General features: G+C 32.3%; 1 protein-coding gene across 4 annotated transcripts in view; it reads right to left on the bottom strand.

Moving 5' to 3' along the window:
- LOC126758008 (protein folded gastrulation) overlaps window positions 1–24,354 on the bottom strand; it is a 96,853-nt gene extending 72,499 nt beyond the window's left edge. For 2 of the 4 annotated variants that reach the window (XM_050471979.1, XM_050471981.1), the window contains exon 1: window positions 23,578–24,354. The gene's annotated coding sequence lies outside the window, so the exon portion shown is untranslated. The remainder of the gene's footprint in view (window positions 1–23,577) is intronic. The other 2 variants (XM_050471980.1, XM_050471982.1) reach the window with 1 other exon arrangement.
- Between the last annotated feature and the right edge of the window lie 2,168 nt (window positions 24,355–26,522).

Genomic DNA, 26,522 nt, shown 5'->3' with positions numbered 1-26,522 from the left:
TCGAAAAACCCGTGTTTACTGTATTATTTCCCGAAGCACCACAAAAATGCTCGATTTTAAATTGCCGAAAATCACTACTAAACTAAATCTTTTATGTAATACATAAAGCCAGCGTTTGAAGGGGAAAAACCATTAATAACTAAGTGCATTGAAAAATTAAGCAGCAGCAGCTTATTTGGTGCTTTTTCTTGTTTTCAACCCATTACGAGCAAATTATAATTAATTACTATAATCGGTTTTAAATTCGGCCGCTTCGCCGTAAATATCAAATTACCTCTTCACACACACCGCTTGAACAACAATTAAAATTGCCGAAATTTTTAATAAACATATTCTACGTTTTTTAAGTTTTCCTGGTTCACTAAAGGCCAGACAAAAAAATAGGTAAAACCGTAACTTCGCTCGCCCGTAGCTATAATACACTTCACAAGTAAATAATTTTTCCATATAAGAACTTAATTAGTTTGTATGGCAGCTATATGCTATAGTCATTCGATCTGAAAGATTTTTTCAAATATTTGAAGCATTATCAGCAAAATTAACCCACGCAAAATTTCGTGTCGATATCCCGACAAATGAAAAAGTTTTCCATACAAGCACTTGATTCCGATTGTTCAGTTTGTATGGCAGCTATAAGGTATAGTGGTCCGATATCGGTGATTCTGACAAAACAGAGGCTTCTTAAGGGGAAAAGAACCAGTGCGAAATTTCAGTTCGATATCTCGAAGATTGAGGGACTAGCTCGCGCCTACTGGGTGTTACAACTTCATGACAAACTTGTTATACCCTGTTCAAGGTTTAAAAATAAACAAAAATTTAGATACATACATATGTATGTTTGCATCTGTACAAATATTATGCCAACATAAAAAGTGCTAACTGCCAAATTGGCATAAATTCGCTGTTATTGCCATTCTTATTATGAGTGTTGTTGCTTTCTTACTGCTACTCTTGCCTTTCCGTGGCTCATTTGACCCAAATTAATTGCTTGCTGAAATTGCCAAAATATGTGCCTACCATGTGGCATTCTACAACTGAGGTAGATATCATTTCAATTATTTTTTGAAGTCTTTTGATGGCGAGGAGTGGCGAAAACTGGCGTAAATGCTGTCAAATGTTTTCCGCAACATTTGAGTAGTTGAATAATAATAAGTGAGGCACTGTATAAATGACCTTAAGTTATACATTAGGGTTGTATATTTTCACTGAAATAATATATTGGTTCCATTTATCAATCCAATTTGAAATAATTTTGTTAAAAAGTAGAACAGATTGGTCGTTCTTCTAGAAGCCTTTCCCAAAAAAATTTTCACTTCAGCTAAGCTTTCTCATAAAACTGATTTTATATTTATTTAGAAACTCTCTTTTTCTTCTTTTTCTTATGAAGATCCCAGAATAGAATAGAATATAATAGAATTGAAGCTAATTAGCTTGCAAGATAGTGCAGCTTTTTCCCAAGTACTTTAGTTTGAGTACGAGCTAGGTGTCCGTTGCCTTCTTGCTTCACCTCTGTACTTCGCGTGAGCTTAGCAGCCGCTCGTAAACAACTAAATCCTGTGCGACTATGAGATATTTATCTGGCTCAGGGTAGAAAGCAGGAGATCAACTGAAATACTTGCTCGCAGAAAGGTTCATCTAAAAATTTTGTCGGGCGCTAACTGTCAAAATGATATGGAGGGATAGAGATGGAAACATGCAGACACTCGCTTTGTCGATTTTTGAGAGTATTTTGGATCAATCACAATGAACCGGCATTCTCAGTTATCTAAGTAAGATCCTCTTTTCATAACTAGAACATCTGAGAACAGAAAGAACCAGTTATTTTGATGAAATTCGTTCTACAGCCTTCCAAAATATGTAAGTGGAACTCATACATTACGAGCACAGAACTACCGAATTGAAGGTTTCTTCTCTCTCTCTCTTTCTGTTAGCTAGTACACTGTTAGTCGAAAAACTTTTTATTCACAATCAGAAAAATCTAGGCAAGAATAAGGCTAGATCATATGGTTAGTCCAATAATCAATTTATTTCACTTGGACAGATATTTGCCGTTTTTGTTACCCGTAAACTGCTTAAAATGAATGACGAGGTCCTCATATGTCGACGAAGTGCTTTGAGCTTACCACAAATTTATTAAATTTATCAATCCCAGCCATTTCACTAGGCCAAAGGTGCACTTACCGAGATATTTCAATCTCAGTCTGGCAAAGGCGGGGCAATAGAGGAGAAAGTGACTAGGTACTTCCATCTCTTCATTCTCCATACAACTTTCACAAACCGCATCCGAAAAAAAATATAGCTTCATCGAGTGTGAACCTATTTAAGTGCGGCAAGATTGGTTTTGCTAAGGAGCAGTAGTTCCTAGGATCTCTTCGGTTCACTCTGTGTCAGAATGATTACGCACTCGCAAAAGTTCTGACAGTTGACAAGTGGCCTGCCGAGCTCACTGGAGGTCCATCACCACAACGCCAGAGAACGTCGAAAAACCAACTCGCTTTTAGTCGCATGAAATTGGAGAAAGAGTCCCTAGCCAGTTTAGCTCAATAACTCTACAGTTACCGACGATTCCGCAGTGACTTGAAGCTATTGATAATGAGGGCATGCATTACCTGAATAGTTTTGAGTGCACAGTCAGCGAGCTCAAGGCCAGTATAGCCGCTCGGCTTTGAGAGTGAGAGCACACCTTTCTTAAGGCAACCACACTACGGACCAGTACATCTACTACTACATTGATTGCAGCCAGCTCCGCTTTAAAGACACTACAGTGGTCTGGTAGCCCGAAACTAAAGTTTTTGAAGACTTTCCGACAGGAGACTCTATCAGGAGACTCCGACAGAAGACTCCACCAGAAAAAACCTAACTTACTCACCATTCTACATCATAACAAAAACAAAAAGTTACAGTTAACTACTGCTTAAATTATTTTAGCTAATTACAGCTTTATTTCAGGCAAATAATGTTACATATTCCGCTCTAGAACTTCGTTATTGATTTTTTTCGGAGCGAAGTATGCAAAATTTTTAATCACAAATTCCTAACTTCATACAAATGAGTGCAGATACAGAGATACAATAGTCCAAGCCCCGGCCACACACACTCACGTACACAAAAACGACAACATTTATAATTTTTCGCCCTAACCTCACTAATCAGGTGGCCTGTGGGCCCAGCTGCCTGGACCTGCAAACGTTGGGAATATGGAAGAGGAAAATATGTTAGTATATGCTTTGATTGTGCAAGCGGAAAACGTGCATCGCGATTAAAGAAAATTTTGTCTACAACAAAACCAACAGCAACAACAACAACACTAATATGCACAATGGCCAGTAAAACAACAAAGGAACTGAAATCTGACCAAAGGTAGTGCGCCCAAACGGCAGACGCCAACTAAGCAACTGACTTTGCTGCTGCCAATCGAAGCAAGCGCCACAAAAACATGAAGGGTTCCCAGCAGATAAAATCCACGAAAGCAGCTGCAGCAACAGAGCGAACGAACAGTCGACCAAGCGTACGAACAAACGGCGCGCTGCGCCAACCAACTTTGGCTAACCGACACACTAACCAACCAACTAACTCGCAACTAACTGACTCACTGACTGCAAGAGGCGGCAGCGGGGTGTGGAGAAGTACAACAGCAGCGACGCAGCAGTGCGAGCAAATGAAACTTTCCGAAACTGGACTGACGGCCCAACTGGGACCGGGTATAACTGCGATTGCGACCGTTTGACTGTCGGACTGGGAGCGCCAAACGAGCGAGCGTGCGCGCCCGACTGCCTGTGTGTGGCTTTGGCATTTGGTAAGCGTTTCTAATAGTTTAATCCTGTGCTGCATTTAAATTTGCCAGCAGAAATGCAAAAATGAGCAGAAAACACACACACAAACAAAAGAAAAGCAAACGAACGAAATTGAAAGCAAAACAAAAAAGGAGTTAAATTAAATTTGCACTGGCGCCAGCATGTTGCATCAACATCAAGATGCCGCATGAGCTGGCGCACTTGCAACAGCGCGATGCAATGCCCAGATTAGTGTAACATGCGGCGCACAACAACAATAACAAACAAAAATGGAAAAAAAAAATAGAATGAAATACTTTGCAGGCAAAAAATTATTGCGATTTGTGCCACAATGAAAGCAAAACCGTCTAATAGCGCGCGGCGAAAAACAAATCAAGGCAAAGTAAAGGGTATGAGTGCCACAAAGCATTTTGGCTTTGAAAGAAATCACATTGGAAAGCGCCATAAACGCTAATGCGCTGTTCTTTGGCGCGACGAAGCGGCAAGCGTGGCTGGCGATCTAAGGCGTAGATAAGTAAATTAAATTGCCACATGCAAATTTGCCAGCCCGCGGTGTCTCAAAATGTGCCGTGGATGAGTTGGATGGAGTGATCGCTTGGCCGTAGATAGCTGTGTTTGTGTGTATATGTGTCTAAGTGTATGAGAACTGTTTTCATTTGTTTGCTGTTTATTTGGCTATGTTGGGAATGTTTTTTAAGCGCGGCGATGCAGCAAATTTTTCTAATATCTCAACTTCTTAAGCTCTTTTTTGTTTCTGTTGCGATTTCTTTCAATAAATTTCACTTTAGACATGAAACCGCTTGTATTTCTGTCACTTTTTGATTTTATTTTATTCTACTCAGGTATAACTTTGCATGTCATTTTGTTTGCTTCTAACAATTTCTATTTTATTATACTTTGAAGAAGGTGACGCGCTAAGTCGATTTAATCATACCTCTACATACATATGTCTGTCTGTATATACGTTAGTTAGTTTTTAAAATAACGAGTTGAAATTTTGCACACAGCCTTTTCTGCCTAGGCGGCTGTTAATTTATCGGAATCACCAATATCGCAACACTATATCATATAGCTGCCATACAAACTGATCGAACTAAATCAAGTCATTGTATGCAAAACTTTTTTATTTGACAAGATATCTTCACAAAATTTTGCTCAAATTATTTTTTAAGATATCGCTACGTTTGCTAAAGAAATTGTTGAAATTGGACAACTATAGCATAGGGCTGTCATACAAACTGAACCGTCGAACTCAAGTACTTGTATGGAAAACTTTTTCAATTAAAAAGATATCTTTATGAAATTTGCCAAGAGTTATTGTCCAAGTAAATGATATAATCTCCAAAGAAAGTTTTCAGATCGGACCACTATAACATATAGCTCCCATACAAACAGATCGACATAAACCAAGTCTTTGCATGAATAACTTTTTCAATTGACAAAATATCTCCATGATATTTGGGTCAAATTATTTCCTAAGACAACGGTACAATCTCTGAAAAACTCGTTCAGATCAGAGTATTATAACATATAGCTACCATATAAACTGAAAGATGGGAATCAAAAGATTGTATGCAAATATTTTCCATTTGGCGAGATATCTACACGAAATTTGGCATGAGATGTTGGCTATAGAAACGGTTTAGTCCCCGGAAAAATTGTTCAGGTCGGATCACTATAAAATATAGCTGCCATACAAACTGACCGATCCAACTGAAGTCCTTATATTAGAAACTTTTTTATATGAAACGATATATTAATGAAATTCGACGTGGACTAATATTCAAAGTAACGGAATAATCTCTGAATAAATTGTTCAGATCGTTATAACATATACATTTTTATACCCCTTGATGCTACAAGAAATGCACCTGTTCAGTGCAGCCGAGATTAACACTTTTTTTGTTCAATATAAAAAAAGAATTCAAATAAAGTTTGTTTTTTAATTTTTCCATTCGCCTTTGATCTACTTTCATTTAATTTATCCTATCTTTTTATTAAATGTTAATTTATTTTTTTATTTTAATTTCGTTCAATTCCATTTTATTTAATTTGAAGTGCTTGTGGCAACCAAATCGAAATTGTCAATCCAAGCAGCAACAAATTTTCCAACCAATTTATTTGCCGCTCAGGTTCAACGGCTCGTCAAAGTGTCGACGAACGTTGGCGTGTGTGACTAGTTACCGACATACACTACTATTTTTTGCCTCCTTTTGCCGCTTTATTGCTCTTCCTCATGTTACTTTTTTGTGTGCATGTCCGATTCCCGGCTTGCAACACGACGCGACGTGCCATTAGAATGTGACGCTGTGTATTAAAAAAACATGGAACCGAACCGAGCGAAACGAACGTCTCACCGCGCCACCAAGCCAGTCAGTCAGTCTGTCCATCAGGCCGCTCCGTCACATTGTAGACTAATAAATCGTGTCTGCTGGCGTGTGATGGGGCGGTTGGCGGTAAGTAGCTATGTATATATATTTATACGTGTATATATGTATATGTGTGTATGTGTGTGTCGTTCTATGTGTGTATGATGGTCGGCTTGTCGGTTGGCGGACCATTAAGCTTCTAAATGCGCGTTTGGTAGGCGTAAGAGGCGATTGACTGCAGAGTACCCAGCAACACCATAAACCGGAAGCTTTAAAATTTAGTTGTTGTGCTTTGTTTTTGTATATGTTTTACACTTTTTTATTCACAACATGTTTTTGTTTCAGGCTCTTCTCCATTATTTTATTGGTTTGTGTATCGGACTTGATTTTTTTATTCCTTTTTTTTACATTTTTTCATTACTTTTTTAATTTTTTTTATTTTAACACTGTGTTATTTATTTAATTCTGCTCTTTTTCCATTTTTTTTGCCCTGGCATGGTGATATGTTCTGTATGTTGTTGTTGTTGTTTTGCCGCTGCTAACCGACAGTCATGCCTCGCTGACTGATTTGGTTTATCGTTCTGTGAGTATTTGTTGCTGTTGCTGCTTTTATTATGTACGGTCTGTCACTCTAATTCATTGGTGGTGTAGTTGGTGCTGGTCAATGACAACAACAACAAATACAACAACCGCGCTAGCTACTAATTTAGCCGCAACGCGACTAGCGTGACTTTGGCGTTACTTGTCCAAACCGTCCGCACTCCCCACATCAGTAGCGCACTCTACCTGCATACATATATGTATGTATGTGTGTGTTTGTTGTTCCGATAGTGTTGACTTTGCTGCGGGTTGGCTGGTGTTATTGCTGCTGCTTGCTGGCTGCCTTCTGCGTTTGCTGCTTCTTCCTGCGATTTTTTATGGGAAATTCTAATTCACCTTTGTATAATCTATATGGAGGTACACAGTACATACATTTGCATATGTATGTTTGTATCTATATTTGGTGTATATGTTGTTGTTGGCATATGCGTGTGCGTTTCGAGTGATATTTCGTTGCGCGCTCCTCATTTTCACGCTTATTTGCATAAAACAAAAATTATAGCAGCAACAACAGTTGATCGCCTATGGAAATTATAAACCGAGCGCAAATTCTATGTATGTACATATGTATATGTTTGTATGTATGTATATATGACTGTGCCACATATACAAATGTATTTGAAGCCATTAAATCGGTTTAAATTAGCTGGCACCCATTATCTCCACCATATTCTTTGTAATCCGTAATATTCTCTCTTTTTTGCTTCTTTGAGAGTGTGGCTACCGAGTAACCGTAAATTCTAATTACATTTAATACGTGCAAAGTATTTTAATAATTTGATCTCACAGCTATACAAATAAATATATTTACATATACTATTGTAAACATACATATATGTGTAAGAGGTCAATTAAAAAGTCCTCGCCATACCAAAGTAAAACACTTTTTTTTTGGCAAAAGTCGCTTTTTTTTATTCAACATAGCTTCCTTCGTGGGTGATACACTAATTATACCGACTCTATAACCTTTCGATACCATTGTTGCAGTATGATTTATCCCTTGCTTCAAAATAAACCTCAGTTTCCGCGATAACCTCTTATTTCAAGGAAAATTCAATCCCAGCGAGCGTTCTTTTCTGATCTGAGGACAGGGAGTAGTTGCTGGGGGCCAGATCTGGAGAATACATTGGATGCAGAAACAATGCGAAGCTCAATTCATACATTTTTACCATTGTTTTCACCGACTTCTGACAGGTTGCATTGTCTTAGTCAAAAAGCACTTTCTACTTCTTTATATGCGAACGCTTTTCAGCAATTTCGTACTTCAAGCGGTCCAATAATGCTATGTAATAAACACTCTTGATCATCCTTCCTTTCTCAACGTAGTCAATAGAAATTATTCCATGCGTATCCCAAAATACCGACACCGTAACTTGCTAGCCGACACTTGTGTTTTATCACGCTAGGGTGCGGGTTCATCGTGTGCAGTCCCATTTAATGATTGTCGATTGGACTTCGTACTGAAATGATGCAGCCATGCTTTAACCATTGTCATATGTCGATACAAAACTGGTGTTTATTAGGCTTGAACATTTCCAAATACTGCTCCGAATCATCACCTCATCGTTGGTTGTGGTCAAGAGTGAGCTCACGCAGAACTTTCTCATACCCAAATACCCAGTTGATATCGCTAGAGTGCCTGCTATCTCGAACAACTTCACTTTACGGTCATCCAAAATTATTTTTTGGACTTTTTTGATGTTTCGATGGTAACAAACTCTTTGCATGTTAGAAATAACTACAAATCATATGGACTTAAGTCTAGGAACGCTTTGTATGTGTCAGGCCACGGAAAAGTGAAAGTATTATTGATTCCAAAATCACCAAATCTTCGAAAACAGTGTAGCATTAACATCTGTGAAGCAATGTTTTCCGAGTTAGACCTATGCTCACGACCCGGACGATCAATCGGACGATTACTGTGGCAAAAGTGAGTCGAAGTCGAAAAATTCAAAGCAGGTCAAAAATCAAGGTTATGTTGACAGTTTTCTTCGTATATCGAGGAATAGTGCATTCCGAAATTCTTTCGACCGTTCAAACTGTCATCAAAGAATACCATTTGAGTACAAAATATGCGAACTAGTTTTGTAGGTTTTAAGACCTCAATCTTAAATGCAACACACGTTATTTTCTCTCTAAGAAGCAGCTTTTTTGTCGGAACCGCCGATATCCGACGACTATAGCTTACAAACTAGCTGACGTAGATGTCATACAAATTGAACGATCGGAGTCAAGAGCTCGTAAGCATTTTTTTGCATCTGTGAAGGGTATTATAGCTTTGATCCAACCGAAAATACTTATTTTTGCTTGTTTCTACTACAAAATTAGAAAGTTTTCTTGGAATGTGAGTAGGTATGAACTTAGATATCTTATGTCATGATTTAATGTTATGATAATCATATTTCAATATGATTTTTCTGCATGTTCTGTAATACATGAGCAATCCATTATTTGATCTGATAAAAATCCAATTCTTGCACGCCAAAAGTTACTAACATTTTGAATAAATCCAACTTTTTGTTTTTTTTTTTTAATTATTTTTAGACTTTAGGTCTTTGAACGAACAAGATCTATTAGGGCCGAAGTTTTTTTTGATTTCGTTGGAAGGAAAAGAGTCACCACAGCTGGTTCTACATTTCGGGAACTAACTCTGATTTTACCCGGCCAAGCACTGTTATTTCAGGGATCTAAGCCCGTTTAGATCGTTAAGTTTTAAGTTAGGCTTGTCATCATTACTGGAACCCACGGCAGCTGGGTTGCTACGCATCCTCCTGACCCGAATCGTTAGGTAATCTCGATGACAACCAACCGGAGACTTACCAGCCAAGAGAGGAGGAGCAACAACAGCTAATCTTACAAGCGGCGTTGGCGATCGGCTATGACTCTGCTGCGTATTTTTAAAATGCATATACAGAAACCCTTCAGGATTCAAAGCAATTGATACAATAGCTTTTGCCAAATTCTCAAAAATCGTCTTTTCTATGTTGTCACACTAGGTGTGCCCTTAAAAAGAGAAGTACTTAATAAAATGCACTAAATATTTCGGAGTTCCTCTTTTTAATAAAGTTTGCTTAAAAACTGTGAAAACCGGTTGAATTAATAAAATGTCGGTTACAAGCTGGCAACATACCCACACTTCATAACTATTTACCGCCCCTCGTAAGCACAAAACGCGCTGACACCAACACACAGCCAGACAGCAAGACACTTCGAGCGACATTTGTAGGCCGACAGACAGCTGTGGCAACATACCATATGCGTGTAGCAGCAAAACAGAGTGCACATTATGCAAGCGAAAAAAACAGCAACAACGAATAAACAAAACAAAACAAAACAAAGCAAAAGCCAACAGAAAAGCAAAAGGCCAAAAGCAAGCTGGCAAGGAAAAACAGGAAGTGCGGATATAGAAATGTATTTTTGCACAGCCGCAAGCTAAATGCGAGCGCAAATATGGGCATAAACACAGACACATGTGTGCCTGTAGTTGTTGCTGTTGCTTTTTCATCTGGCTGATGAGCCGCTCACTGCGACTCAGATGTGCCGGAGCAAAGAGGTTAGCAGTAATTATGGCAAAAAACTAAGTAAATGGCGCTCCATTTTGCCTGCTACACAGCGTAAGCGCTGCGTGACAGGCGGCCGCCACAAGCTGCACACACGCGCACACACATGCAAGCATGCGAGCGGCGGAGCGCATATGTGCGCGGCATTTGGCGATGCGAAACAGATTTGCTTTGCCTTTATTATTGTTATTACTGCTGCAATTTCGTTTTTCTTTTTGCCTGTCATTTGCTGGTGTTTGTTTTCGTTGTTGTTGTTTTTATTTTGATTTCATTGCTGAAGCTACTGTTGCCGGCGACTAGCTTTGGGCGCTTTGGCACACGCACACAGAGACGCATTGACAGCGCAGATGACACATATCAATGGTTGTGGATATGTGTGTGGATGCTGTTGTTGCTTTAGTAGTTGTTGTTGTTGTTGCTGCTATTGTAACTGCCGTTTAATGCGGCTGCAATGAAAATAAACAACATAATCAAATGAGCCCATAATCATGATAATTAAAACATAATGCAAACACACACTGGCAAAAACAATAATAACAACAAAACAGAAAACAAACGAAAAATGTACGGCGCAACGATTTTTGTGTAGTGTCTTATTGTATGTGGCAATTCAATGCTCAATACAAGCAACAACATGTGCTTATATACCCATTTATATACTTATATATGTTTGTATGTATATACTACAACAACACATACATGCACATATACACATACTCATTATGTGTGCAGCTGCGGCGGAATTTTAGCTGCGTGCAAAGCTGAGTAGGACGGTCATAATTGCAACTTCAATGAAGTCATTGTTCTCAGCTGCTATTAAAACAATAACAGCAACAACAACAACAAAGTAGAGAACAAGCAACAAAATATTGCTTACTAGCAGTCAGTGGGCATGTCGGCAACATTATTATAACTTTTGAGTGCAATTGAATGCAAATTAAAGTGTTGTCTGTTTCATTACATTTCCCAGGCGTGTGTATTTATCGCGCTTAAGCATATGTTAATGTATGTAAGTAGGCACTTACATACATGCGTGTGTGTGTTTAATAACGTGTCAATTTGAGTTCACAGGTTGGATGGCTTAATATTGCTGCTGCAAATAAAGACTGTAAATAATAGAAATAAAAAACAAGTAGGTCTGACAGCAGACACGCTAGACTTTTGCATGAAATTTATTACGGATATTCGTATTCGGTATTTGGTAATCGGTTATTAATACCTGAATCTAAAGGATGTGTTACTACTTTTTCTTTAATGTAAATGCATAATTGCCAAGGTATTAAAACACATGACAAAAACACTCAATCACAATATGGATGATTTGATAAAATTTATTAAAATTGATAGTAAATTTCGCCAAAAATTAAAAAAAAAACTTTAATTAGTTGCATCGAAGCTATAACCTGTGGAGGTACGTTTTTTGTTTCATTAAAGGGTACCCAAAGAATTTTTTTTTAATTTTGATCGCTCATTTTGTAGGGCAGCTATATGCTGTAGTTGTCCAATCTGAACAATTTCTTTGTAGGTTACACCGCTGCTTCGGATATTAGCCTACACCAAATTTCGTTAAGATATCTCGTCAACTGAAAAAGTTTTTCATACCAAGACTTGAGTTTGATCGGTCAGTTTGTATGTCAGCTATACGCTGAAATAGTCCGATCTTGAAAATTTCTTCGGAAACTGCACTGTTGCTTTTGGTATTCATTCACGCCGAAAATGGCCAAGATATTTCGCTAAATGAATAAGTTTTCCATACAAGAATGCGTATTTAATTAGTCAGTTTGTATGGCAGCTATATGCTATAGAGATTGCATTTGAATAATTTACACGGGGCTTATAGCATTGCTTTAGAAAATAATCTAGGTCTAGAATGTGATTTTGATTGATTAGTTTGTATGGCAGGCATATGCTATAAACGTCCGATCTGAACAATATCTTCCGAGTTTGTAGCGTTTCCTCAGATAACAACTCTTGCCGAATTTTGTGAAGATATTCCTCTAAATAAAAAAGTTTTCCATATAATAATGTGATTTTTATCGACTAGTTTATATGACAGCTATAGGTTATAGTGATTCGATCTAAAAAATCTTCGTAAATTATATTATTGTGTTACATTATTTCTACCAAATTTCATGAAGATATCTCGTCGAATGAAACAGTTTTTCATACAAGCATTTAAATCCGATGTTCAGTTTGTATGACAGCTATATGTTATAGTTGTCCGATATTAGAGATTATGTCAAATAAACATATACTTGGAGAAGAAAGGACGAGTGGAAAATTTCAGACCGATATCTCAGAAATTAAAGAAGTAGTTCGAGTTTAAACAGACGAAGGAATAAGGCTACATTAACTTTATAATGGCTACAGTATATAAGTACATTTCAGAATATTCTCGAAATCTCGGAAATCCGACATATAGTTAATGAGAATTGAGTGTACTTATAAAACTGGTTTTAACTCAGTATAGTCGGCTCGCGAAATTGAAAAAAAAAATCGAAAGTTTGTTTTTAGAATTGGTGAGAAAAATTTCTTCGAAATGGTTGGAACGATCGTTTTCAAATGTTCACACATTCGTCTTGAAAATGATCGAAGAAATATGATTTCGAATAACATTAATAAGGAGTATCAAATATATATGATTTTGAGTAACAATTTCGATTTTTTCAGCTACTTTGAATTGTAATTTTTTTACAAAAACCGCCTGGATTCTTAAAAAGCCGTTAGTTTGTTCAAACTAATCCAAAATTTTTCAAAATTTAATTGCCGAATGTTAAAGTACATACAATTCTATAGAAGTTCATTATTTATTTATTTGTTAAATTAAATGGCTCTTTAGAAAAAATGTTTAAAAAACGTTTTTTCTGTTTGGCAAGTGAATACAATCTTTAATTTCAATTGTCGACAACGAACTGTTAATCGAATAGCCGACAAATTACAAATAGCCGGATAATGCAAAGTAAATATATTAATCGAGCCTATCCGGTTAATCCGGTTAGTCGATTAGTCGAATACCAAGAGCTCTCACAAATATGTATGTATGTACATATTTAAATTATCATATTTTGCTTATTTTCTGTGATCAATAATCAGCTGATACAATAGAAAGTGCGGAACATCAACTGAACCATTTATATACATATGTTTATATATATATGTATATACATATATAAATACTTATGAATACTAGTGCCAATAAATTGCAATATGCCTTGAAAAAAAGCTTTGATCGTATTGCTTAAGTTTCATTGATTACTTAGGCTCAGCATAGATGTTTCAAAGGCAAAATCCAAACCAAGGAAAGGCAAATTAACACTTCTAAAGTAATTGGATAACTAATTTGAGCTATTTTTTAGACACTTCTCTCTTCGCTATGCTTGAACACTATTCTCTTGTCAAAAATAAAAAAACAACTTTCGCATAAGAAAGCAATAACAAAGTGATCTAGTTAGAGTTTCAATAGCAGAGTGTGTATTGATAGATTTTTAGGGTGTATTAAATGTTTGACCAAACTATCTCAAACTGATTACGCAAATTTCTTTGATTTGTACCAGTTGGTTGTTCGATTCGCTACTCTCCACAGTTAGTCAAATAGAAGAAAATTATTTTTAGTTTATGTCAAAATATAATTTTTATAATTTCGTTAAACAAATTTAGGAAAGTTAGTTTGTTATTGTTGTCTTTGTGCTTATGGTCATTTAAAAACGTTCAAAAATTAGTTTAGCTCAATAAGCACATGGTGGGTGTTACTGCTGTAATAATTTAAACTTAGTTTGCAGATGATGTAGACATAAAACTTAACCCTGGACGGGCATCGCTATTTATACCATGTTTGCAAAACACGATGATTGTTAGCCGAATCGATTAACGAAGCTCCACCAGGGTTAAACCATTCCAGAAATAATTACTAAATATTGTAATTTAAAAGTAGTTGGCAATACTGTTTTCCTACTATCTTCCATTTTTTTTGTTTTTTTTTTTAAGTGAAAAATTAACGAAAGTACTTATATTGTCACAAAAATAATTTAATATTAGAAAAATAATGGGCAAACATTAATTGTTAACTCTTTTTGTTTATTTTCAGTGCATTTGATCGTTTTCTTCAACGGAGCTTCAATATCTGTAAGTGCTTTTTACAAGTTTTTGACATTTTGTCTTATGATGAGGCAAGCCAATGATCGATTTTACATTCCTTAACTATTTTTCGTCATAAATTTTGTTTCTCGTTTAATCGTAGCTAATATTTCAAATAATTTTGAGCAATACATTTACCATAAGTGAAATTTTCAAGAGTAAATGCTGTATAAACCCTGATCATACTTTCAAGGGCTAAAGTTTACTTTAGCGGAGAAATATTGTTAATTTTCAAAGTTTAAAGTTCACTATAGTAGTTTAATTTAACAATAGTAATAGTAAATATTTCTAGGGTTAAAGCCCACTGCAGCAGATAAATGTTGTAGAAAATCCTAGTCCTACTTTCAATGATTATAGTTCACTTCAGCAAGAAGATATCGTAAAAATTCAAGGGTTAAAGTTGACTGTCGCAGTTTAATTTAATAACTGTAATGGTAGAAATTTCAAGGGTTAAGCAGAAAAATGTTCTATAAAACCCTGGTCATATTTTTAAGGGTTAAAACTCACTTTAGCAAAAAAATATTAAAAACTTTCAGGGTTAAAGTCGACTATAACAGAAAAATTTAGTAACTGGTTTTGTTGTGGCCCATAAAGAAGTTAATTCCAAGATTGGTTCTCCATCATTAAAGTCCACTATAGCAGTTTAATAGTAATGGTGAAAATTTTAAGGATTAAAGATCACTTTAGCGGCAAAAAAGTTGCTAATTTTATACAATATCCAAAAGTAATTTTGTGCACCCCAAAGATGTATACATCTTTTCGGTATCACAGAAAAGGTGTCGCATAAAATGTTTATTAAAGCAAACTTCAAAGTCTTTTGAAGAAAATTAAGTGTTTGCACACATGACGCATAGCAACACTGTTGCGTTATCTCGCTCATCTTATCGCCGGCCGATTGACCATAGGCATTCTACCGCATAACAGCTGTTACGTTGAGCACATAATTGCATGTTCATGTAAATATTGTTGAAAATAAATTATTTCCCAGCCTCACGCTTACACAATTATTTGTAGGTACATTGTTAACTGTTATCACGATATTACGATAACAGAGTAATCAGCAATAACCTTGAGTATTATACAACAAGCAGAGAAATGCGAAATGTCAGCATCTTGAGAGTGCTAAAATTGCACAAACACGTGCGTATATACTTATGTATATATGTACATATGTATTTATGGTATATATACATAAAAATATGTATGTACATACATTTATAGAGGCATATGCGTATGCGTATGTTGCATTGTTTATCTGTTGATAAATGCGTCTGAACAGCATGCAACACACTCAATAAGCGCTCCGTGGCCATCCGCAGGTAGTCAAGCAAGTAATCAGACTTCTCGGAAAGTCTTAAGTGCTTATACTTGAAACGATTACAAATACTTTCTGAAATAATGTATGTATGCTGTGAGTGTTTTTGTGTCAAATATTTCCCTATAAATTATTGTTTTGTATCATTTATAACGGTTTCATGATATTCTCAGTGATTTTTGGAATTTCTCACAATAAATAAAATTTATTAACTTTAGATAATAGCTTGCAGTACTCAACTCAATTACTTAATTTCCGTTGATGAAAATGCCAAAAATTTAACAAAAATTTATATTTCACTTAATGAAAGCTCAACACACACACAATTGCTTACAATAAACCAGCATTGTAGTTGTAGTTGTGGATTCACTAAAATTTAATGGAATTTATGTGGCAGAGCGGGCATTAATTTCAATTAAATTGTGGAAATTTCGGAAAACTAAAGCCAATGGAAAGCTCGCATTAGTCTGGCTGGCTGCAGCAGCTTTCATTAAAGCCTTAAAGCTCCCAAATAGTAATTTGTGTGCGTGCAGTGTGAAAGTATGTGCGATAGCATTCAATTTAATAGAATTTCACCCAATTGGGGGAGTGCAAGTGCACTCGTAAGTGAGCGTGTCAATAAACTAAGTATTGAGCGCTTCAACGAGTGCTGGAGTTGAGTTATTTAGGCGATTCGACTACGGAACGAGCATTTGGTTGTTGCTGCTGCTGTTGTTGTAACATGAAGGCACGAAGTGGGGCAAATTTTGTATAATGAGCACATGAGCTGGGGCTATAGATGCATACATACATATGTATGAATATACAGAAATATTTAAATGTGTATGTATGTACATATGCATGTGGTTGAAGAAATTTGAGATAGTTTTTGACTTTATTTCTCAAGGAAAGAAAATATGCTAAAATAAAAAATAAAAAAAAATTAAAAAAAACTAATTTTTGTTTCAATTTTCTTTTAAATTTTTTTATTTAAATTTAAAAACAAAAGTAAAACATTTTTTTTTTTTACTTTTTGCATAAATTTTTTTTATAATACATTTTAAACGTTTTTTTTTTTTACTTTTTTTTAAATTTTTTTCAAATTTTTATATTTTTACAAATTTTTAAATTTCCAAAATTTTTTAATTTTTTTTTAATTTTTATTTGTTAATAGAGCATATTTTCTCTGCTGGTGAAATAAAATGAAAAACTATCTCAAGGTTTTGTAGACAAATTGCTTTCTCCAAAAAAAAATTGATATGATGGAACATTAGCTATGAAACGTTTAATTTTGATGAAGTTTTAATATTTGAAGATAAAAATTATTATTTTTTAAATATTTCATTAAAATTCTTTAAATATTTTTTTTTTTAATTTTTGAAACAAAAAAAAAAATTATTTTCGGAAAAAAAATATTTTAGTTTTAATAATATATAAATTAGTTATTTAAAAATTCATGTTTTGACAAACGTTTTAATTTTTGAAACAAGAAAGTAGGTTTGAATAAAAATCGAATATTTTTTAGTTTTAAGAAGATAAAAATTAGTTTTCTAAATATGTTATATGATTAAAAATAAAAGTGCTTTGTTCTTATAAATATTTTACTTTTTGAAACTAAAAAATTAATATAGTAAAATTAAAAAAATTTAAAAATATATACATATACATACATATATACATATGTATATAAAAAATTAAGAAAAAAACACAATTCTTTTTTTTCAGTTCATTAATTTTTAATATTCATCCCTCTCCACACCAAACCCAATTACATACCCACAAAAATCCCCGCATCTATTAATATTTCCATTTCGAATACATCTCTTTTACCGAACGAATGAGTTGTTCTTTGTTGTTATTGTAAGCAAAATTAATGCTTTATGACACAATATTTGGTAGACAAGTGTGACTGTGTGTGTGTTTGTAAAATTTTAGCAGCATTGCTGTCAGCCACAATATTCGAAATCCAGCCGTGATTTGGCCTTTTGAAAATTATGAAAAATTATGAGTCGGTCATTGAACATGCGCGAGTAGTCGCTGGGCGCCGGTGGGGGGTCAAATGGTGTGACGTGTGCGTGGTTGGCGCCAGTTGCATTGAGTAATTTAGTACGAAACGAAAGATTTCAATTTGTCAGCGTACTTTTGGGCACTCAATTAAACATTTACCAATGCTTAAAAAATTAAAATAATTTTTTTAGAAGAGCATACTTTAATTTTTGCTGCAAGATATTCAGTTTACAACAAAAATTGTTATTATACAATTTTTTTGAATTTTTGAAGACAGAAATATATGTATATGTATATTCGAAAAAAAATTTTCTTTAAAACAATTTACTTTGATATCGTAAAAAAATTCTATTTTGAAAAGACTTTAATATGTTGAAATACGAACTGTGAAAATTTTTAGTTTTGAAAATTAAATTTTAATATTTAAAGCATAAAATTACACTTCCAAAGATATTACAACATTAAAAATTTTTCTACTAATATTTTTTGACGACAAATTTTCATTTTGTTAAAAAAACATAAATTTTCAATAAACATTTAAAAAAAAATTTGGATAAATTATTTTTTATTTTTGCTGTAAGAACTTCAGTTTCTTTCAAAAAATTTTATTTTGACATTTTTTTAAACTTATAAGGAAGAAATAAATATATTTTTTTTTTGTTCAGAACAATTTAATTAGGTTTTGTAGAAAAAATTGCTATCTCCAAAATAAAATTTATATGTTGGAAAATTAGCTATGAAACGTTTAGTTTTGATCTAATTTTAATATTTGAAGAAAAAAATTATTATTCTTAAATATTTCATTGAAACTTTTTTTTAATATTTTTTTTTTAATTTTTGAAACAAAAAAAAATTGTTTTCTGAAAAAAAATATTTTAGTTTTAATAATATATAAATTAGTTTTTTAAAAAAATTGAGTTGAAAAAATTCATGTTTTGACAAACATTTTAATTTTTGAAACAAGAAAGTAGGTTTGAATAATAAACGAATATTTTTTAGTTTTAAGAAGATAAAAATTGTTTTTTTTTTAAATTTTATTATTAAAAATTTTATATTGAAAAATAAGTATATGAAGAGATACATTTTCAGCTTTTTTTTTCAGTTTTAGAAGTTAAAACTTAGTTTTCTAAAAGTAATATATTATTAAAAATTATAAATTAAAAGTTAAAAATTCTTCTAATTTTTGAAACAAAAACACATTATTTTCTGAATAAAAAATAAATATTTTTTAATTAAAATTTTAAAAATTGTCAACTTTATATAAATTTGCCACCATATGTATGTATACTATAAAAAAATAAAACCTAAAAAATCACACATCGTTAAATTTATAAAATAGGTTGAACCAAAGTCCATTTTTTATATGTACATATGTGTCAATAGATGCACGATATATGCATCTTCTTCAAGTTAAAAATAACTCGATTCGTTAATCTGACTTATTTTTAATGATGTGTTGAATTAGTCACATTTATTTATAGTAAAAAAAAAAATTTGCGCAAATTTTCAGTTCTCTCAAACAAATATTAAAATTAAATCGTCTAAATATAAGTATTCTACCTTTCTTGTGCTTTATTAATTATCCCCACTTATTAAATTTTTTATTTTATATCGAACAGTGACTATTTTAAAATACTAAATTAAATTAGTCACTGCATGATATAAAATAAAAAATTTAATATTTTAAAAATAAAATTCAATTTAGAATTATATGTAAATACACCGGTCAGCACGATTTTTTGGGTTTGACATCTACATGTTAAATTTTAGTTTCTCCTATGACAAAAATAAGGAAAAAAAAATGTTCCGGTTAAAGTTTGCTTTCGTAGAAATTAGAGCAATTTTTCGATGGTTTTTATATTTTTTCTATACTTTCACTATAGATTATAATTATAAAACCTTTTTTTAGATACAAGAGTCGTTTTTATTCAAGATGTGTGATAAACAATAATATATAAATGTAAAATAACAAGAAATTACTGTCCAAAAGTGAATATTTTTTGTATTTCTTTTATGCTCATATGAGCTCTCTTGTATTAAACCCCAAATATACTTATCGATGTAGATCAGCCCAAAGCAAACTTAAAGAACTAAAGATTAATATTTAAGGGTTTTTCAATGTCTAGAATCAGAATTCAAGTAAGGGAACAGAAACCCCCAAAAAAATATTTCTTTTGTTGACCGGTGATATTATAAAAATAACATTAATAAAAGATGATTTTTTCAAAATACTATTCATTGAAATATTTTTGAAAGTTTTGAATAAAAAATCTCGAAACTGTTTTACTATCACAGGTATAAGAACCTACGAGTTAAAATAAAATTTGAGTACAAGAAAAAAAAAAGAAATTATGAAAATAAAGACGTCTAAACTTAGCAGAGCTTAGTAGTGGTCGATGTTTCAAGATTTTTAATAAAAATTTAAAAGTTGTTACGGAAAAATTGAATAAAAACTTATTTGGAAAACAAATCAAAATATCCAATTTAGCTTAAGTCGACTTAAGCGATTTTAAAGTAAACGCACAATTATCGTAGTACACACGACAATAAAAAGAACGAAAATGGTTAACTCACAAATATAATAGATTTCTAACTAGAACTTGATTTTGAACGTTTAGTTTGTATGACAGTTATATGCTATAATGGTCTGATCTGAACAATTTTGCTGAGATTGCAATGGCTATAACCCATGACAAATTTCTTGAAGATATCTCGTTAAATGAAAAAGTTTTCCATACAAAAATGTGATTTCAAATGGCCAGTTTGTATGAAATCTATGCGCTGTAGTGATTCTCTCTGGAAAATTTCTTCGCAGTTTATAATATTGTCTTAGGCAGTAATCTATGCCAAATTTTGTGAAGATATCTTATCAAATGAAAAAGTTTTCCATATAAGCATTTGAATCCGATTCTTTAGTATGTTTGACAGCTATATGCTGTAGTGATTTGATGTCGGCGGTTCCAACAAATGAGCACCTTTTTGGTGAAAAAAGAAAGTGTGTAAAATTTCAGGTCAGTATCTCAAAAACTGAGGGACTAGGTTGAGTATACACAGACGGATACAATACAATATCGAAATTCTCTTTGGCTAAATCGACTCAGCTTGTCACGCAGATCATTTACATACATATAGTACATACATATTTGATAGGGTATCTCCAAGCTATAATTAATAGTCTCCCATATGAATGACTAACGTAATCCAAAAAGGAAAACAAAAATACGGTTTGCCTAGTTTCCTAATTAGTATTTTGCTACTAAACATAATTTCTACACAAACCTCTTTACATACATATACCAACATATTTCAGCCAACACCATTTCAACAACAAAACTAACTTTCATCTTTTAAACTATTAAAGCGCTTATGTGAAATCAGCGCGATTTATCAGATCTTCGGGTGATCTTCATGCGTTCCCAACAGCTGCGACCGTGATTAAGAGCATAACTCACTAGCACGAGCAATTAAAAACAGCAACAACTCTGCAATAGTGGTACCCACGCTGCTCCAAATATTAGCAAATAAATAGAAAAGCAGAAGAATTAAGCTATTAAGTTAAATAATTTATCATTTGACTAAATCGCTGGGAAATAAAACTTTCATCACGAAATTCATGTGCAAAAAAGCAGAAAAAACTCAAAAAAAAAAAAAAAACACGAAAACTTAGCAGATAATAAATACAAAAAAAAATAAAATACATATATAAAGAAACATGGCAGCAGCAACACTATGATAGGGAGAAGAAATGAAAAAAAACTACGCGCTGGTGGCCAGGTATTTTCGGGGGAGGCGGCGTGGCGTAGGTATTGCTTGCAGACACGCATACTTTGCCGGTTTCGAAGGCAAATAGTGTGATACGGCTGCGAATTGTGTCAGCGCGTACGAAATTTCTTTATTAACAATGCAAAATTCGCAAACAAAGCGACGGCACATGAGCGTTTGAGGCGAAAAGGGAGCACCGAAGATTAGGCAAGAGTTAGTGAGACGATTTTTATACGCCTTTGTTTGACTTTGCGGTTGATTTGCGGCGCTAATTGCACACTATACAGAATTTGTAAGTCGATTGAAGCGAACATTTCTTATTATCAGTGCTAGAGCACGCGCGCTCTCTCTCTTACACCCACGCTACACTTTAGTGGTTGCTTTCGCAAGTGAAGCAGCGCGATGTTTTTTGAAAATTTCGCAAATTTTCCGCAATATTTTCACAAATTATATGATTTTTATTAGCGATTTTAGAATTTCTTCAGCTCAAATGCTGTCTTTAAGCAAGCCATATTGACACGCTTGAGTGCAGCAGCCCAATATTGTGATACAGGCTTTACTACGCTCTGCGCGTTGGCGCTACTTTGTTGTTGCTTTCCACTGATAACATTAAGAACATGAAATAAAACATTAATTTGTTTATTTTGCCTCGTTTACGCTTTCATTTCATTGCCGCAACTCGGCTGTTGCAAGTGTTTTATTGCGGTATATCCGCTTCCCACAGCCGAGACGGAGCATGCGATAAATAAAGCAAAGGAGAACGCTATAAGAAAAGAAAACTGCAGTGGCGGAACGCGAAGTAGCAATTACTTAAATATGCGGCAAATTAATGCAAAAGAAATACAAAATCTCGAATTTCAAAAATTTTTTGAAAAGAATATTCAATATTAAAAAATGCAATATTTTTGAAAGAAATTTCAATATTTTTTTGAAATAAATTCAATGTTTTTTGTTTTTAAATATTTCATACATATGTATTTTTGGACAAAAATTAAAATTTTTTGAAAAGAATTTCAATATTTTTTTTGATAAAAAAATCAATACTTTTTTAATTATAATATAACAGTTTTTTTGAAAATACATTTTTTTAATATTCAAAATTTTTTAATCAAAAATTCAATGATTTTGTGAAAACTTGAAAAGTTTTTGAAGAGAGTTTCAATATTTTTTTGAAAAAAAATTTAATATTAAAAAAGCAAAAGTTTTTGAAAGAGTTTCAATATCGGATCATATACTCGTATGTGCATACATACATACATATGTATGTATATATGTATATCATATATTCTTTTAGTTTCAATAGTTTTTTCATTAAAGATTTTTTTTTATTTTCAATCTTTTTTTGTTAAAAAATTCAATGGTTTACTGAAAAAATTTATGATTTTTTGAAAAGTTTTACAAAAAAAATTTAATTAAAAAATAAATAGTTTTACGAAAAAAATGTAAATTTAAAAAGGTGTAGTATTTTTTGAAAGAAATTTCAATATTGTTTTTTTTTGTGAAAAATTTGCATACAATATTTTAATATGAATATTTTTTTTATGAAAAATTTGATACTTTTTTGATATAAAATTTAATATTTATTTTTGAAAAAAAATTTAATATTTTTTTAACTAAAGATTTTTAAACAAAAAATTAAAAAAATTTTTTTTGGAAATATGCAATATCGTTTTGATAAAAATTTCAATACATTTTTCAAAGAATTTCAATATTTTTTTTAATTTCAAGTGTTTTATGAAAAAAATTTAAATTAAAAAATGCAGAATTCAATTTTAATTAAAGAGTTTTTGTAAACAAAATTTTTTAAATTTCCAATATAAAAACTTTAGTAATAAAAAATAAATTCTATAAGAATTTCAATATTTGTTTTAATTTTTTGTTTTTTATAATAAAGTTTTTTTCAAATATTCAAAGTATTAAATTTTTGTTTAATATACATATGCCTTCGTTATGTTCAAAATATATTTTAGCAAAAATGTTCAGATTTTTTCGAATCCTATTTTCAATATTCACCCTCTTATGTACAATATGCATTTGTAAATATGTATATATTTTACCTTCAAAAATACATTTTCTTGCCGAAAAGACGCAACAACTGTTATTATTTCTGGACTTCGCGCTGCTTACCGATTTTTCGTTTTGAGGTCACAATATTTTCAGCTTTGTTTTGCTATAGCTTAAGCACACAAAGCCACAAATCGCTTGCTATTTCCAAATTTCACACAATTTCGCACTTGAAATTTCGAAATTCAAATATTCACGCCGATCTGCCGATCTTTACGATTAACACTCACTGCTTTATTGCAACACTTCTACACTTTTGCACAGATCCACTTGTAACTTTTACTGCTTCTTCTTCTAAATTTATTTTTTAATTTCTCTTATTTAACACTCGTTAACGTTGACTTTGTAATAAATTAGTGATATACATATATAGGCATATCGTCGTTTTTTGGTTGGGCTTGATTGGATTTTATTAATATGTATATATATTTTTGTTTTACACTAAACACTTTGTATTCGTAGACTGTTGCACACACACAAGTAAGCTTGAAATATATTTCTTTTTAAAAACAGACACGTAAATGTAGCTTGATTACTTTTCTTTTGCTTTTTTGTATTCTGTTTTGTAATGAATTCTAATTTTTTTCACACCATATATGCTCATTCTTTGTTGTTATCAATAATCTTTATAAGTTATTTCGCTTGCGCGACGATCGCCGTGTTTTTCGTCCGTTCGAAACGGTATCTCGATTTTGACTGAACTACAGTTGCTAGAGTTTGTGTTGAAAATGCATCAATATTAGCAGCTAGAGCATAAAGTCGCGCAGTCCAACGAAATCATGCCGCCGACCAACGAAGATCGCCCACGGCAGAAGAGACAAGAGCGCAACGGCGCGCTATGAGTGGCTGAAATGACCGAAAAGAAGAAAGGAAAACTCTGTTAATGCGGCTGTTGATGGTCAACGGGTTGCGCTCTCGCACAAAAGAGCTGAGAGCATCAGCTGTGCATGCAGAGAGCGCGCGAGCAAGCGGCGGTGGCGCGAGTGCGTGCGAAGAATGGTAGCTTAAGCGAGAATAAACAATATGTTTTATATCAAGTACGGCTTGAAATATGGGTTTTGTTGTTAAAAGTGTGTTATTTGTAGCGCTCAGCTTGCATTTTAGTTTTAGCTGAGTTTTTATTGCTCTTAAAACTATTAGAAAAAGGCACAGATCTTCCATAAGCCGAACTAAAGTGCCAGTTATGTATATACATACAATGTGATGTTGTTTATAACACTAATGATACTAAGTAAATCTTCATTAGAACATCTCCAGTGCATTTGAAGCTCACTTATCTCATCCGTAAATCCGTCACGTGTCACACTTTCCAACTGCTTTCAGTCAGCAACACTTTTCAACGGCTTCTTCAACGCCGACGCACCTTATACTGCAGCCAAACAGACATACATACAAACATATATATGTACTATATGTACTTACATATGTACATATGTATTATGGTCATCAGACCGCGCTAAAAAGTCAAACAATACAACCATACTATTAACATGTGTTTAACACTACTTTGTCAGAACATACCCTGTCGGAACATCCAAGCTGAGTCTGAAGATTCCGCTACTGATTAGACACTAATCTGATATACATATGTATATAGAACATGAAGATATGTACATATAATATAATATTTTTTGACGTAAGTCAATTGTCTTTTCTTCACGAAGAATCGATTTTAACAGACATAAGATTTGAATACAAGAAAGTTCCAAAAAATTTCATATTTTATCCATTAATACTCAATACTTTTTTGAAAAAAATTAAAAAAATTTTGAAAATAGTTTTAATAATTTTTGAAGAAAATTTCAATATTTTTTGAAAGAAATTTCCTTAGCTTTACAAAAAAAAATTAATGCAACAAAAAATATTTTTGATAACATTAAAAATGGTTCATATATACATACATACATACATAAGTATGTATGTATGTATGTACATACATATATGCATATACATATATTTTTCTTTAATTTCAATATTTTTTCCACAAAAAATTCAATTTTTTTGTAATTAAAGTTTTTTCAAATATCCAATACCTTTTTGCTTCTAATTTAAATATTTTTTTGAAAAACATTTTACATTTGATAATTTCAATATATATTTTTTTTTTTAATTTCAAATTTTTTCATAATTTTATTACTAAAAAAATACAACCTTGTTTTGAAATAAATTTCAATAGTTTTACGAAAAAAAATTTTAGTGCTAAGAAATTAAATTTTTTTGTTTGAAAAATGTTTCATCAATTTTTTTAGGTTAAATATTATTTTGACACAAAATTCAGTAATCTTTTAAGTAAAGTTGTTTTTCAATTTAACATTTTGTCAAACATTCAATATCTTTTTGATAAAAATTTCACTTTTTTTTGAATAAATATTAAAGTTTCCATATTTTTGTGGAAAATAATTAAATTAAATTATTTTTTTAAAAGAATTTTAATACTTTTTACTTTAAAATTTAAATAGTTTTAAGAAAAAAATTGTATTACCAAAAAAATTCAATAATTTTTTTGAAAGAAATTTTAATGGTTTTACGAAAAAAATTGTATTACTTAAAAATTCAATATTTGTTTTGTTTTGAAATATGTCTCATATACATTTTTTTTTTAATTTAAAAATTTTTTTATAAAGCATTCAATATTTTTGTCAATTAAAAATTTTTTGACAATAAATTTTTTTCAAATATTCAATATATTTTTTATGAAAACTTCAATCTAATTTTTGAAACAAAAAATATAATTTATTGAAAAGAATTTCAATATTTTTTTGAAAAAAATGTCAATAGTTTTATGTAAAAAAAATGTAGTACTAAAATATTCAATATTTTTTTAATAAAAAGATTTTTTTAATAAAAAAGTTTTTTTTTTGAATATATTCTTGAATAACAAATTTTTTGAGGAAAATTTCAATATTTAAAAAAGTCCGAACAATACTTTAGAGATCTT

This window comes from Bactrocera neohumeralis, chromosome 5 (assembly GCF_024586455.1).
Source record: "Bactrocera neohumeralis isolate Rockhampton chromosome 5, APGP_CSIRO_Bneo_wtdbg2-racon-allhic-juicebox.fasta_v2, whole genome shotgun sequence".
Lineage (NCBI taxonomy): Eukaryota > Metazoa > Arthropoda > Insecta > Diptera > Tephritidae > Bactrocera > Bactrocera neohumeralis.
This window is presented reverse-complemented; position numbering and strand designations above follow the sequence as displayed.